This window comes from Marmota marmota, unplaced genomic scaffold (genome assembly GCF_001458135.2).
Source record: "Marmota marmota marmota unplaced genomic scaffold, marMar, whole genome shotgun sequence".
Taxonomy (NCBI): domain Eukaryota; kingdom Metazoa; phylum Chordata; class Mammalia; order Rodentia; family Sciuridae; genus Marmota; species Marmota marmota.
In genome coordinates, this window is record NW_025999842.1 from 37,142,190 (window position 1) to 37,159,899 (window position 17,710).

Here is a 17,710-nt window from a genome sequence, read left to right on the forward strand (position 1 = left end):
GAAGTTAGGAAAGATCCCAGCACTAGCAGTTGGTGATTTCCTGTCAGTTTTTTTTCCTACCTGTGTTATTGGAGGAACAACTATAAGCAAATTATTATTTGGTCACCCCTTATCCCTGGCTCCAAAATCTGGTGCTCCGGAGATAAAATTTTGCTCTGACTTTCATGGCACCTTGTTGCCATGAAGATATTAAAGATTTCAATATTTGAAATATCTAGATGAGAAATATTGTAGGTTTGTCCATCCTTTTGTGAACTTCTGGTCCATCTTCCATCCTTTTTTTGTCCAGGGTGGGGGGTAGTTAGCTGAAGTAGTAAGTTGTTTTCTCTTTTGGGTCCTTTTTTCATTGTGGTTTCCTCCCTGACTTTGGACTTTCAGCTGATCTTATTTGTACTTGAATTGTCTTTGTGCACCTCCCTCAAAGCAGCTCTTGAAAAAAGTTCTTCAGACCATAAACAAACAAAAAAATTACCCCTCTGAAGTAGTGACATTGTGTGCCAGAAGGAAAAAGGTACCTACTATGTATTCTGAGTTGGTGGCTTAAAAACAGTTTTTTTCCTCAGCTTGCTGTCTTTATAGTCTGCTCTCTTATGACATTTTTTTCTTCCCTGCCCCTGGGTGCTGGGAGCCATTAGCCAAGTAGGTATGACAATTTCCTTGCCAGCGTACCCCATGTTGCTGACATTTTGCAGTGACATTGAATGTAGTTGACCTTGCTCAAGGACCAGGGCGGATTAGGGTGTTCCCGGTTTAACATAATCGGGTTTAGGGCGTTCCCAGTTTAGGTTCCAGGTTTAAGGTTTAAGATTATTCCTGCTGGGAATAGGGCGTATCCTGCTGCCTGAGTTCCCCTTGAGTTCTCACGGGATTCAGACAGTATATTTTGGGAGACAGATGCCCAGTGGAGGTGAATTTGGGAGAGAACGTGGATTTGGGCAGAGAACGTGGATTTCCCCAGAACGTGTTTGTATACGGCTGGTGTGAATTCGGGAATAAAGAGTTGCTGTTTGAATCTACAAGTTGTGTGGTGGCTCGTGATTTTGTGCCCAGCCAGACTGCGGCACCTGGGGTTGTCTTCAAGCCATTGACGTCTGGAATTTGCATATTTTACAGTGTGGGACAACCTTGCACATTTTGGAAGTGGTTTTTTTGCATTACTTTGGAAGAACAGGGAGAAATAAAAAGCTAATACTAGAGAAAATTAATATTGTTATCACTTGCTAGGCTGAGGTTGTTTGTCTAAATGTTTAGATGCATGATTTTTCTTTACCTTCTCACACCAATCATTGCCCTTTCTCCTACTTGCTCCTCTCAGTTCTGGGTCTGTCTCTGGCATCAGTAGGCAAGGGTTGGTCTCAGGTAGCCCATCAAAGTTCAGAACTTAGAGACAAAGCAGTGCACTTTCTCTACTTGAAGATCTTTCTCCTTTATCATTTGAAGATTTTATCGTGTCACTTTGGGGAACAAGAAATGGGCTTAAGGAAGAGGAATTCAGCAAGTACAAAGTGTGGGGGCTAGACAAGGCAATAAAGAGAAGAGTTCAGATTTAGAAAAATTACATCTAAAGGCATCTTGGGGTCAGAGCAATGATGACATTGCCTTCTATTCTTTCCATCTAGTGATTCACACTCTTCGCTCTCACCTCTGTCTCATGACTGGTTTTACTCACACTTCAAAAGTACTACCTCCTTTTTCAAAAATTGTTTATTCAACTCACCTAAATAAAAAAGCTTAGCTTTAAATTCTCCACCTCCTTTCCTCCTCCTCCTTCTTCCTGTATCCCCCAACTTCTCATTCTCACTTTATAGGAAGAATAATTAGAAGCAAAGACTGAAATAAAAGGTGGGCCATCACTAGCACTATTTGTAGAAACAAGTTTTACATACCCACATGATTGAATTTTTAAAATGAAAAAAATCAGATGTCTTACTTTTGGTTTCACCTGAAAGTGGATTCTGAGACAAGGATTTGGATGTAAGCAATTTACTTGGGAGGTGATGCTAGGAAGTATGGTGAGGGAGAGGGGAAATGACAGGAAATGATAGGAAACAAGGCTGAAGATGGTTCATTTAGTTGACTACTGTGAGCAGTTGGGGTTCAGTATCACTGTGTATGTATGCCCTGAGAGACTGTGTAAAACACATCTGAAATTGTCCCAACAAGAGATAAGTAGTGGATAGCTGTAAATATCTGCCCTTTACTTGTTGAGATTTGCACTCAGGGAAATTAACTCCCCAGGAGCCCTTAGGCAGAGAAATGCCAGAGAAGCCACCAGAGGGGAGCAAATTGTTTACCCAAACACAGTAACCTCCAGTGTGGCCTGAGGAGAACTGAACTGGGCACTGACATTGATCAGTTATGTATCTTTGTTAAAGTAAAGCCATCTGCTAATTTAGCTTTTTTTCTTTATGTTTTACTTTTCTTAAAACATATAAAATACTTTTCTGTAACCTTGTTGGTTTTTTCTAGGCTCTATGATAATAGTAATACCCTATAATGTCTCACATTTCTCACAATATACTTTCATTTAAATTATCTCATTTAAATCAAAACAGGCTTTGAGATGAGTATTAGTAGTTTTACTTTACTTTAAAACAACTGTGGCCAAGGTGAGTTCAATATCCCCCCCATACAACCAAAATGAAAGCAAGTGTCAGCTATTCAAATCTGGCTCTTTTGATTATGATATTTATACTTTTCCCACCATACCCACATTTTTCTCCTATAACAGCACAAATTTCTTGAGCATGAGCATGAGATGGAATATACTGACAATAATTAAATATTATGTACAAATCATGTTAATATTCATAATATGAATTTCTTGTACCTATTTCCCTAGCTGGTGCACATGGGATACATAGTAGAAAACAAAGAATCACCATAAAGGTAATGTTTTGGTAGATAACAAAGGATTCAAACCCATTACAAACAGATAAATATTAGAAAGAAATAGAACAATAGGAGTTAGGGAAGCTACAGGAATAGCAGATTGTTTTCCTTCCTGCATTGGAAATGCAATTTTCAATGCAAAGAGTAGAGGTGATTATAAATGTAAGATAATGGCTTCTTAGGATTTGCTGGAGGTCAATAGTTAGTGCAACTCATATTTCTCCCCAACCATTACTGAAATTGTCACGATCCAAAGACAAAGAAAGCATGAGAAAGGAAGCCTGTGCCTAGAATAATCTCTACTTAGAATCAGGCTTATAAGCTAAAAGGAACTATAGCAAAATTGAGCTTTATTATGTATCAGGAAAGCAGAGAGCTATTACCATGGAGAAAAATCTTGAATTTAGAATATCATTAAGAAAAGACAGAGAATTTTAAAGAGCAATGTGAGCTCTCAGAGTAGGTTTTAAAGTCAACAGACTTGCCAGCAAATACTGCCAGACCTGCCAGCAAATATTGCAAAGACAGTGTATATAGCAGGCCTTGGTTTCCTATATAAATCTCCCTTTCCCTTATTTTTTTTTTCTCTCTTTTATGAAAAACTAAAAATGAACTCTATGAATTTTCTGAAATTCTAGTATGTCTCTATTTTGGTTAATTCTTTCTGGCATCCTACTGTGTTGCCTGTTTTTATTTTCTTCTCAGCACTCATGAGTCTGACATTGTCTGTTCAATGTATCCACAGTGCTGGCACGTAACAAGTGCTTAATAAATGCTGACTGACTTGGCGACTTGTCAGGAGAGGAAATTAAAAGGAAAAAAGACAGTACTAATTCCATTCAGCTATGCTTCCTGTGTTTGCTTTGGAAGTGGGGGTAGGGGAAAGGCCAATCATTTCAAAATTAAAAATGTTTTTCTTGAAAAAAATAGGAAATTTGGGGTTCTTGAATACCATCCCCTTTCCCACCAAGTCTTAGATGGAATAATGCTGGATTTTTTGAAGACTACATTTTTCACTTGTATAATCCCAGACCCTATCCCTGTGTCAGGGATATTGTACTAAATGAATTCTGATTTGCACAGGACTAAGAATTCAGGACACAATATAGTATTCAAAATAAAATAATTCACTTAGAACCTACTCTCTGGCTCTACTTAGAAACCAGAACTGACCCTTTGGCTGCTACTATCCTATTACCTATCTGACCAGAAAGGCAAGACACTGATGATGGCCAAGAAGAGAAATGGATTGTAGTTATATCCATGCTGACATTGGTAAGTAGTGCACCCATATTCCCACCCCACCCCCAACTATTTACTGAATACCTGAGGATTTCTTGATATATGAGTTAAGGAATTTCTATTATTTAAGCTAATTTGGCCAAGAGACTTTTGTCACCTGTAGTCACTTTAGCTATGTAAAGGTTAAGTTGGTGGTAGATCTTCCTTTCCAGCATGCCCCCTCTGCTCTTTCCATAATAGAAGATCAGGAGACAGCACACATTATCTGTCTAATTCACTTGTTAGAAAATATTCATGGAAATTCTAACTCCAAAGAAATATATATTTTTAAAAAGAAGGAGATATGTTTAGTCTTTTCCCTAATAATAATGCATCGCCCTATATATTTGCAAATAGGATAGTTTTAAAAGATGTTTGAATTTGCACGTATTCCAAATACCATAGCAAGACAAATGAGGAAAAGGCTGGCTGTCAGCATGTGGAACATTTTTATATGAGAACATGAACTTCTGAGGTCAAAGATGGTATCTCAGATTTGTAGTCCCAGAATTGAAAAAACTGTGCCCTAATAAAGGTCTGTCAGATAAGTAATATGAAAAACTGGGAAGGTCTGTTCGAAATGGTATTGCACAGAGGGTGTCCCTACAAAGATTTCAAGAATAGGATCATAATGTACAAAGTCAAGATAGTAAAATGTATCAGGCTTTTGGTCATTTTACAATTATCAATTGAATTGGAATAAAAGGTCAAGCAGGCTTTGCTGTATGCTTAACCAGGATTCTTTAGAGATTGGAATCAGGATTTCTGGGAGTGAGGTTCAGAATCTGTTTTAACAAGATTGCCACATAATTATGTACAGGACTCTCAAATTTGAGAATCACTGATTAGTTTTAGAATGAGTATGGAAGGTCCTTGCATGGCTGCCATGAAATTCCTTTTCTTCTTGTTAGTGGTTATATGTGCTGCTCATCCAGACCTTTTGAGACCTCTGTGTAGGATAAGTGAATTCCCCTTGGCACGCTTACCAATAGTAATTTTTTTTATGGAAGAAAGATATGGAAAGGTGAGGAGTTTTATAGTTTGCCTAGAGTAGAGTGGAACCATCATCAGGAACTAGGGTCTCTTCCTTCTTCTGAAACGCTGTTAAATGTCCCCCACCTCATCCAGCCTGTATCGGACTCCTGTGGACTTCACTTTGCTTCCTCCAAGTCAATAGCTCTGGAAGGCAGCAAACCCTGGTGGCTGCTTTTGCATCTGCCAAATTTTCATGGTGGTGTACTTGGTTGCTACTCTCAAGAACTTTGTCTTGACTTTTAATAAAGATGCTCCATCTACCTTTTCAAATTGTCTACTTTTCTTCAAGTTGCAGAAACCAGTTGGTTTCCTATTTCCACTCTGTGGATTAGAAATAAAAGTCCCCTCTAGAGGTTGGATTGGCTCCTTCTTTGGAAAGTGTCATTCAGGACTTGATGAATGGAATTTAATGGAGAGGGAAAGGACCTACTGTCCTACCAACTAAGACTCAGTACAAGTTTGGTTACCCGGGCTGCTGCTGGGTTTCCCAACTCTAAAGGCTTTTGAGTGAAATTGGGAATGCCAGAGTCAATTATCTCTACTCTTCAGGAAATAGAATTTACTTCTAGTCAGTTTCAAAATATCTTCTTCCAAGCTTTTGAGGTCATCCACGAGTTGACCCAATACTACAAATCTTAATCTATTCCTCACTATTTTCTGAAACTAATCTCCCTTCCTGTCTACAAACACGTCATCTTCATACCTCTTTTTCTTCTTTCTTTCTACTTAGATCTTATTTTAACCTTCTCCTTTTGTAAATTCTCCCTATTTCTATTCCTCCATGAAACTCTTTTTCAACTATTCTTGGTCTTATTGCTTTCCTCATTTTCTCAATTTCTGTCTTACTTGTCTTCCAAACCATATAATTTAGCCATTAATTACATATTGTGCCATACTATTTGCTTTTGTGTTAATGTGTCTTTGTTTTTAATTCTGTGACTAAATTATAAGTGTCCCAAGACATTTCACATTTATCACTTTACAAATGCAGAAACCTGTGCTAAACATAGAGAAGAACCTAGAGCCACCAATTTAGACCTCGTTTTAGCACTTAAACCTCCAACTCCCTCGCCCTGCATTCCTTCTGTTTAGTTCCATTCCATGAGGTGCCCTGATTTGGGAATATTTTCTCCAACTCTCATTTTACCTTTTCTGTGAATCTTTCTCTTTCTTTTATTTTGAATGTTGATAAATGTTCACGAGATGAATATTTAATACACAGACTTCCAAATTTCCTTATAAAATATAATAGGGTATAGATTATCTTGACTCTATGGCACTTCATAAATCAGTTATTATAGCAATGTGGTAAACTCTGACAAATTGAATCTGTTAATGAATAAGGACTCCTTTGTTCATGAGGATTTTATAAGAAATATTAGGATACTCAGCTCTTCTTTTATTATTTAAAATGTATTTCTCTTTATTTCCACTCATAGAAGTCATTACTTTGTTTATCTAAAGGCTACTATTTTAAATGTTTATATTTACTTTAAATACTATATAATTCTCCCCTGGTATTTATAGCCCACATCTGATAACAAATATAGTTTTCCACTATGTTTTAGTCACCTTTTCTCAATTAAAAAAAAAACAGTATATTTATTCTTTCTATCTCTAAATATACCTTTAATACTTTTACATCTCAGAGAATATCTGCCATCTCTCTTAGGGGTTGGGCTCTATTTCACCTAACATAAATCTAATATTTTAGTTAGCTTTTTTTGCCTCTTTGTCAAAAAGACCTGACAAGAAAAATCATTATAGGAAACATTTATTTGGGGACTCATGGTGTGAAAGGTCTCAGTCCAATTCCTCAGAGCAGAATATCATGGTGGAAGAGTGTGGTGGAGGAAAGAAGTTCAGAATAGGGCGCAAGGAAGCAGACAGAAAAAACTCCCCTCACATTGAACAGAATATAAACCCCAAGTACACACCCCAATCAACCTACCTCCTCCAGCCATGCCCTACCCACCTAAGGTATCACCCAATTAATGCAGATCAGGGCATTAATGCTCTGATTAAGTTAAGGTTCTCATAACTCAATCATTTTTACCACTAAACTTTCTTGCATTCCATAAACTTTTTGGAATACCAAAACCATAACATATAAGTATGGTCATTTAACTCTCAATAGGGGACCCCTATTGAGTCAGAAGTCCTACTTGAAAGTACTGATCCGAGCAGAGATGTAATCTTGAGATGGTGGATCAGCTCATCTGGATCATTGTTGCTCCAGGCTCCTTTTTCTACTTTCCAGTCCTTGACGTGTGGCTTTTATTTTCCTGGTGTTCTCCTTGCTTCAACACTCTGCCTCCCCTTTGCAAGTTTTAAGTAAGGAGCAAACAAAACAAAATGAATTAAAACAACAACTGCAACGGAAGGGTGAAATCCTTTCTCAGGAAAGTAAAACTTTTAATCTCCAGCAGATTTGAGCTTACATTTCTAGGGCAGAACTGGGTCATAGGGTCATGACTGAGAGGGAGGTGAAGAAATATAGTTATTTTTTCGTTGTTATACTGTGGCCATAATCAAAATTAGGTTTTTTTTATTAGTAGGAGAGATTGTGAGAAGGATATTGGATTGATAAGTAGCAGTGTCTGTTACACAGAAGAGCCAGAGACAGTTCTTCGTGAGGGCTGGATTATCACTATGTGGTTAGCCAAGACAGTTAGGCAAGGTTGTAAAAGCTCTGAGCAGAATTTCAAGCACTCACATGCTAATCCCACTGATTCACTATTCTTCCATTTCACAATTAAAGTATACACCTCATTAGTTAAACCCAAATAAATATTTAGATGTTCCTTACATTGAACACGGGAGATGGTATTTGTCTGTTTCTGTTGCCAATAACACAATATCCTAGACTGGTAATTTTTCAAAAAAAAAAAAAAAAAGAGATTTTTGGTTCATGACTAGAGTTGAAGGCTAAAGAGCCACATCTGGTGATGGCCTTCTTGCTCACAGAGTCCCAAGTGTCACGGGGCAATATTGCAAGAGACAAGGAACACGCATGCGTGTGTGTGTGTGTGTGTGTGTGTGTGTGTTCTGGTCTCTCTCTCCTTATAAAGATGTCAGTATTCAATCATGGGGGCTCCACCTTGATGACTTTATCTAATACTAATCACCGTCTAAAGTCCCCACCTCTAAACACCATAGTTGGATTAGATTTCCACCATCTTCCTGCCTCATAATGGGGACTAAATTTCAATACATGAGCACTTGAAGGACACACTTAAGCCAATCCAAACTGTAGCAGAATTTTGGAGAAAAATGCAGAGTCTACTCTGAAGAGGCAAAATTTCACACAATAAAAACCACTATGCTTTTGCCAAACATTACATTTAGTTTTTGGATATTTGCTGCCACCTGCTGTTTAAACTTGATATTCACTCTGGTCCTCACCTAAACTGGAAGTTAATGACCCAGGAAAGGAAAACAAAACAGTGAGAGTATCCTATCACTTCTGCTGCCTTGTACTTCCTTAAAATTGAATTTCCTGCTCCTACATTCATGTTCATAGCAACATTATTTACAAAAATTCCAATGTGGAAGCAACTCAAATGTCCATTGACAATTAATGGATATACAAGGTGTGGTATATCTAGATACGATATTATTCAGCTTTAAAAAGGAAGGAGGTTTTGACCTATGCTGTGGCATAGATGAACTTTGAACACATTATGCTAAGTGACATAGAAAGTCACAAAACGACAAACTCTGTATGAATCCATTCTTAGAGATTCTAATAATACCCAAATTCACAGAGGCAGGAAATAGAAGGTTGCCAGGGGCAGAAGTGGAGGAGGAGGAGATGCAGAATTAGCATTTAATGGGTATAGAGTTTCAGTTGGTGACGATAAAAATGTTTTAGAGATGGTTGACTGTGATGGTTGCAGAACAATATGAATGTGTTTAAACACACAGAACTGCACAATTTCAAATGGTTAAAAAATTGTAAAGATTATGTCATGTTTATTTTACCACGATAAGAAATGATTTAATATTAGACTTCTGGGGAAGTGAGTAAACTGATTCCTTAGAATACAGAAATTAGGTGTACTTTTTAGTTTATATTATCATGCAGCAATAAATTGGCACCAAGTCTTTTGAGTTTCTCCTAGCTTTGCCTGTTAATGAACTGGACGTCATGTTGTAATCACTATGGAGTATTTGCTGCTGCTGCTGTTGTTGTTGGCAATGTCTGGGATGCAGCAATTTCATGTGCTACAAAAAAAGCATGCAGCAGTTTCAACTTCAAGAAAGGAGGCAAATACGGATAATGTGGGGAATTCATATTTCCCTATAAAGTAATTTCTTGGTAACATGGAGCTGAATATTTTCATTATAAAAAACAGTTTTTGGACTGTTTAACAGCCCCAGAGAATTTTATTTTTAAATCACTGCCATGGTATTTTAGTAGTTTTAGTTATATTAGAATGTAACAAAATAACAAGGTCATTCATACATATATATTTATTATTATTTAATATAGATTTCCTTGTTATTTTGTTATGTTCTAATATGTCTACATATACATACATATGTATATATAAACATATATATCATTTTAATTATTCAAATTATATAATACATGAATTTTATTTATTCTAGAAAGAAAGCAAGGTAGAGACCTCCTGTGTCCATGAAATGGTCTATTACTCAGGGCCTCTGAATGGTCATATTTCACACTGAACATGCTGTTCATAATGACTGCCATCCAGTGTATGATTAATTCATTTAAAAGACTCTTCTAAGATAATATTTTTAGTGTTCTGGCAACTGAAAGTTTAATGGGTTTCAGAGTAAAGCAGTCCCTTTTCCCCTTTCAATTTAATTGGCATCCACTCCAGCACTCTGGATTCTAAGCATCAGCAGCTATTACCTATTGTTCTCCTGAAGAGGGGCATACCTGAAGGGCACCACTTGAGAGAGAAACTGCACGTTAGTCATTTAGAAAATAGACTGCAATCATTTTTCATAACTTGATATAGACACATTTCCTAAAGGAAATGTGTTGAAAAGATAGAAACAGAATTGAGAAAAATACTTACAATATCAGAAAAGACAAAAAAAAAAAAAGTTATCCAAGCCATCTATGAAAGACTTGTCTGTGTGAGATAAAAGACAAGTTCAGCTGGGTGTGGTATATATGCCTGTAAACCCAGTGACTTGGGTGGCTGAGGCAGGAGGATTGCAAGTTTGAGGCCAGGCTCAGCAACTTAGAGAGGCCCTAAGCAACTTAGTGAGATCTTGTCTCAAAATAAATAGTAAAAAGCTGGGGATGTGGCTCAATGGTAAACTGCCCCTGTGTTTAATTCCTAGTGCAAAAAAAAGAGGTGCGGGGAGATAGAATGATTTCTGCAAGGAAAAGCAAAAGAATTACTAACTGCTATAAAAAAGGCATTTATCACAAATTTTTTCCTTAGGCTAAATGTTTAGTGGAGCTGTTTGAGAAAGGAGAGGGGAGGTTTTATTTTTTGTTGCCCATGGAAGAAGGGGAGCTTAGTTGACTGCCAGCTCAGCTGCTGCCTACTGTGTCCATACTACCCCAGCCAGAGCTGCTCTAGCCAATTCTTGTAGCAGGGGTCTGGCCCTTGCCCATTCCTGTAGCATGGACACGGCTCTCATAGGCCACTCCTAAGGCATTCAGTATCAGCTTATTTGACTCGCCTTTCCCTTTTAAAAGTTCTTACTGTATTTTTGCAAGTCTAGATCTGTGACTAAGAAACTCTCACATGTGTGGCCTGGCCCCAACTCTCCCCAAATATCTCTGGATCCTCCATACTCTTCCCCTGCACTGCTTTAAAAGAAACCTGACTCTATCCCGAGACCATTGGTTCTACTGTAGCCTTCTCAAGTGCCCATTATAGTTTGGTGCCAGGGTGAGAATAAGAAGGCTCCTTGCATGGCTTTGGTGCTTATGAAAGTGGTCAAGAAAAACTTATTGGGCAGGACTGAAGAAGAAATAATGTGTCTGTTGTGGAGAGGACAGAGGAAATTTATATGCTTAGCTCCATCACATTTCCTTGCCTACTGTCAAAGTGACAGGAGGAACTACAGACCCTGGGTGTGGCTGGTTGATTGATCTCAGTGATAGAACCTGCAGTGGAGGCAGGATACCATATCGAAAAGTTCAGAAAGTAAGGGGAGGCACACCATCCAAGGAGGTACGTAAGAAAGGCTCAATATGCTGCCTCTGAATCCCTTTTTCAGTAAACCTGTACATCATTCAATGTGCTTTTTTTTTTTTTTTCCAGCCAGGTACCTACAACTTCTCCTTGGTTCTCTTCATTCTTTCACTAGGCTCATTCAAGAAAGGCAGAAGTATCAACAGCTTTTTCTTCAAAACATCCCTAAATTCATTCTCCACCTTCACTGATAGCACGTCACCTGTACTCCCACATTAACTTCTAATTTCTGTGATGTAACAACCAAAGTCAATCAAATCACATCAGTTACCTACGTAAAACTAGAATTGCTTTAATTTCACTTAATATAATCCCAATATCTCACCATGTGTTATGGTTCTAAAAACTGTTGAATCTGTACTCTGTGATAGAATAGAAGGCTCTTAAACACTTGGGGGGGAAAAAAACAAACAGAACAGGAAATAATTTCTTCCTCATGGAACTTCAACAGAAGGAAGTTGAGTTTGCTTTCTGGCACTGTGGCTAAATTCTGGAGGTAAACAACATGAAGGAGGAAATGTTTATTTTGGCTTACAGTTGCCGAGGTTTAATTCCCCGGTCACTAGGCCTGGTTGCTTTAGACCCATCACAGCACAGCATGGCAGCAGCATATGGCAGCAGTAAACAGTTCTCATGGCAGCTGAGAAGCAAGAGAGAGGGAATGGGGCTGGGGTCCCAATATCCCCTTTAAGGGCATATCCCCAATGATGAAATTCCTAGGCCCCACCTCCTAACAGTTCCATCACCTCCCAATAGCAACATGATGAGGACCCAGAATTTAACACATGGGACTTTGGGGATACTCCAGATCTAAATCATAGCAGAAATTAATAAGCATAAAATAAGCAGTAAACTTAATAATAGGTTCAAAAGTGATAAGTGCAACAATACAAATAAAAAGTAGAGTAGAATAAAGAGGGTTGGGGAATGTTGGGGGAGGTAAGTAATAATATATATTTGTTGTTTTGTTTGAAAGAAGACGACACGTATTTAGTGAGTTAAATGAGTCAAGATAGTTTTCTATGCAGAAATCTGTCAGAAAAATGTCCAGGCAATTTAAATACTCCAAGGCAGAAATGTACCTGTGTTTTCACAGACCAGAAAGCAGGTTAGTACAGGAAGAGTCTAGTGAGTAAGGCTGGAGTAACTTGGGGCCAGGACATTCATGGTAGGCCAGTCTTGGGACTTTGGCTTTTTCTCTGAGTAAAATGGAAAGCTACTGAAATGATTTGAGCAGATAAATATCATGATTAACTTATGTCTTTAAAGCATCACTGTAGGAAGCAGGGACATCTATTAGGAGGCTTTTGCAGTAATCGAGGTGACCGACAGTGGTAGCAGGTAACTGTGGAGTGGGGAGATATGTCAGATTCTGGATGATGCATGTTGAAGGTAGAGGGAACAGCATTTCTTGGATGAAGTTGATTGGATGAAGGATGTGAGAAAAAGAGGGAGGCCAAGGATGGTGCCAAGGATTTTGGCTTGAGAAACTGGAAGGACAGATTTTCATCAGCTGAGATGGGATAAGGCTGCTGGTGGAGGAAGTCTGGGGAAGAAAAGGATGACAGCAAGCAGCTAAAACCTTTGAAGAATGAGCTGGAAGTGGGGAAATGACAGCTACAATGTCAGGCAGTGGATGATATGAGCTGATGATAGGAGGTTGGAAGGGAGGGTATGTTCTCCAGCAAAGGAAAGAGAATTGGCCTGACAGCAGCAATAACAGTTCCTGCTCCACTTTCAGGTCCTGCAGTCTGTGAAATATGGGAGAAAACAGTTACCAGTTAAAAGGACTGTAGGGCAAGAAGTGGCCTGGCAGGAGAGGAGAGCCCAATTTATACGAGGATAAGAAAACAAAGAAATATTTACTAAAGTGGTTGAGAATGCAGTAGACTTTGCTGATGAGGGACTATGAATCTCAAAAGGTACCATAGGAAGTCTGCAGGTATTGGAGAGGGATGGGAGGAAGAAGAGAAGAGGAGATCCGTAGAGCCTTGTGGGGTTTGGAGAGTGCAGAACTTCCCTTAGGTGACAGAGACAAAAGCTAGAACTCAAGGCTGACAGGGGTTGGTGAGTGTGTAAATGCTCAGGAGTGGGGAAGTCTGGAGAAGCAGGGTCTTGGTCTTACTGTGCAGATCTCTCGTCACCCTGATGACAGGGGGATGAGACCTAGTGTAGGTGTGACCATGGGCCCTGTGCAGGATGTGGCCCTGCCCACCTCAGTTACCTCAGCCATGTCAGTCTCCTCTTGAACACTGTACTGTAGCCATTGTAGCTTTCTGGTAGTTTCAAGAACCAAGATCTTTGTAGCCTTGTTACCTTATCACTTGTAGTCTCCTCTGCCTAAACACTCAACTCTCAGGGCTTTGCATGGCTGGCTCTCTCTCCTCTCAGCATTCACCTGAAAGAGTATTTCCTCAGTGAGGCTGAAGGTAGACTCCTCCAACTATTCTGCATCATAGTACCCTTTAATTTCCACAATAACAGTTTATATGTTTTGTTTAGATGTCTATTTAAGTTAAAGATCCATGGGGACAATGGCTATGTGTGTCTTGTTCCCTACTATAATTCTCTGGGACTAGTACACATCTGGTATAAATGCTTAAAGTACAATGATCAGATAAATGAATCTCAATCAGGGCAACATGAACCAATAAGTGGAAGGGCTATTGCTATAGAGGGTTAAGGCAATTATCTGCCCATCTTGAGCTCAGCATACCCATTCTATAAAGAGAAAATTAAAACCTGCCACCTGAGGGAGGAAGGAGCAGCAGACCAGACAAGGAGATGGCTTGTCATTATGCTGGCTCGTTGGTCCTTCTGGTGGTTGGCTAGAAAGATCTATTGGATGTTGTCGCTCTGCTCTCTGGATATCACAGAGCAGAAGGTAAAGAAATGAAGCCCCCGAGAGCAGCATTATCTGCCCATCACTCCCTATCTTTTTCTTTGTTGGCTTAAGGGGGGATTAGTGGTGGCTATGATGAATTATATATGAAACCTATTTGTAGTGATTGTGAGTTTATTTTTGAGGTGGACTGTGGTTCTAATCAAAATAATTAGAGGCTATGTGGGAGAAGACAATTTCCCACTTTGCTGAGAGGTTTCACTCATAGAAAAAAAGTGACAATTAAAAGGAAAAACAAAAATAAAAATAAATCACACATCATTCCTCATTCCCCTTCCAATGATTGTCCCATATGAGAAAACAAAGATGTTTGAATATAATGGAATAGCATGAATTTCTTAAAATTGTAAATGTGTGGATTATGTGTAAACAAGGAACAAGATTTCTGACATTGTATGTGAAAATAGTAGAATATACAACTAAATTTGCAATTTCATGTTAGGGTCTGTAAACAAGTCTGGATGGCGCCTGGCATTTTGCCAGAGGGAGTGGTTTGAGAAGTAACGCCAGCCAGCCATTAAATGTGGAGATTCCTTATTGGTTGACTGCTGTATCTAGTTTATGTTAATTAAGATAAGCTGTGTGGAATGTATAAATACCCCTCCTGTCCTACAATAAACGGCTCCCACTCCTGCTGTATCAATGTACACAAGTTGTTCGTCACCTCCTGGCTGTTTTGCTGCAGCCGGACTGCGGCAATTTCAAATGTGAGAATATGTATTAATTATGAAGACAGGTTTAAAGTAACATGAAAAATGAAAATAGTTATGTTGAGTTCTGGGGATGTGGCTCAGGAATAGTTTGCCTACTTAGCATGTTGGAGGCCTTGGGTTCAATCCCCAGAACTACAAACAAGCAAACAAACAAAAAAAGAAAATAGTTATGTTGGCATAGGCAGATATAAGACTCTTTTTTCACCGTCTTTTTATACTGTTATGTTTTTTTTTTTTTTTTAATTAAAAACGGCCCCAGATCCCTATTGCATAAGGCCCTCTATATAGAAGACCAGGGTGATGAACATTGCTCTTTGTTTTGTTTTGTATTCATTTGCTAAAGAATCATGTCTGTACTTGGATCAACAGAAGCTTCTTATGCAGTAAAATTCCCATGGCAATTTGTTTATTTTCAACATGATACTGAATAGGGTTGGCTAAGAATTTCTGCCTGCATCTGTATTTATGTATATGTATCTCTTGAATTTATTCGGAGAGTCACGATAGAAACCATTATTCATGTACCTGTGTTTACAAGGTCCATATATTAATTATATTGAACAAAAGAGCTGGGAAAGAAGTTCCTGAAAAAGACATATTTTAATCAACTTTTTGTTGTTGTGACCAAAATACCCAATGAGAACAACTTAGAGAGGAAAAGTTTATTTTGGTTCACAGCTTGAGAGGTTCAGTCCATGGTGGGTCTACTTCATTGATCTGAGCTCATGCCAAGGTGAGACAGAACATCATGGTGGAAGGAGGAGTGCTGCTCCATTTATGGCAGGCAGGAAGCAGAGAGGAAGCAGAGAAGAGGCCACAGGGAAAATAAGCCCTTCTAGAGCATCCCCTCAGTGACCCACGTCTTCCATTCATGCCCACTTGCATAGCTACCATCTACTCAAACTAAAGTTTGTTCATCCAAATGAGAATGGACTGATTAGGTGATAGTTGTCACAATCCAATAATTTCACCTCTGAACATTTGTGAATTAACACAGGAGCTTTTGCAGGATACCATATCCCAACCATAACATTCACTCCTGATCCCCAAAGTCCACATCCATCTCATGATGCACAATGCATTTAGTTCATTTCCAGAGTCCCCATGGTCTTAACCATTTTAACTTTGCCAGAAAGTCCAAGTCCAAAGTCTCATGTTGGACTACAGGAAAACTCTTGGCTTTGAGTCCCTGTAAAAATTAAAAGCAAGTTACATATATCCAACATGCAATAGCACAGAGTAAACATTCCTATTATAACAGGGAGAAGTAGAGACACAGAAAGATGGGACCAAAATAAGAATGAAACCCAGCAGGGCAAACAGGTTCTGTAACTGTGTATGGCATCCAGGACACACAGTGGCAAGTTATAATCTCCAAAAGTCTTGGATAGTCCTGCCCCTTTTAGTCTTGCTAGTTGCATTCATGGCTTCTCATTTAGCCTGGCTCCCTCTGCAGCTGGCAGATTTGCTTGTCAGACAGTTCACATTACTGGCATCTCTTAATTCCTCGGGTCTCCATTCCAGCTTTGGCTTCACTGTTATGGTGAGATTGCAATAAATCACCGAGTTGATCTTAAAGCCGGAGATGGAAACTTTTTTCACCAGCCAGCAATCTGGATCCACCAGCTGACGGCTGAGAAGCAGGCTGCAAGTCTACTCCCTTTGACCCCCTCCTGGGGTTAGAGTACACATTTAAGTCCAAAACCACATTAATCATAAGTGGCTGTTGCTATGACTCAAAACCATAAACAAACATCATGAGATCTAAAGCCATAAAGAGAAGGAAAAGTGGGTCAAAATGACACTAACTGAGTACAAGTTGAAGAATAGCTACTAATGTCTAGACAATCTCTGACAGGGTTCATTGTCCAAGAAAAATGGGAACCCCAAAGAGAACAATTTTACATTGTATAAGAATTGCCATTTTGTGTTGCCAAGCATGGTATGCTAAGCAACTGTTGATGGGTACAAAGGTGGAGTGTTCCCGTGGGAGAAGTAGTTCTTACATGATAGGGGAGTCTCAGAGCAAAATGGAGTCTGTTTAGCCAGGCCCATAACATCACTATCACATCAATTCACTTCATGAATTGCCCTCTCAGGGGAAGCCTGCAGGAATTTTTGACCCTACTACACTTTTCCTGGCCTCTCAGATCTTCCTTTGAATTCTAGGTGGAAGCTTCCATGACCCCCTAACTCTGGCATACTGTATTCCTATAGAGCCAGCACCATAGGGAGTATGCCAAGTTCTGTTACCAGTTCAAGCAGTGGTCAGGCCACCTTGGACCAAGGCTGCAGTTGGTTCTGAATGCTTGGGTAGTTGAGCATGGTGAAATAAATCCTGGTGGGAAAACTCTGGGCTTCCCTGTGCAAGCAGGGAATTTATGGTCTGTTAAAAGAGCTTTCACTTTTACACCCTTGACCCTGTAATGGTACGATTTTGCAAATTCCTGAGATAACCTTGAGTCATCTTTCTTATTTCCTCCAGTGCAAAGTGTGTAACATCTCTTTAGTGACTGTAATCTCTTTAACTAACACATCTTCTTGGCCCACATTTTGTACACACTTTTATGGCCAAACTGAAAGTTTAAAAAAATACTTTAGCTCTGATTTCTGCTCCTGATTCTCTACATTAAACCTAGCTAAAAAGCTGCCAGCAATATCCATGTCATTGTCTTAATGCTGTGCTGCCTTGAAAT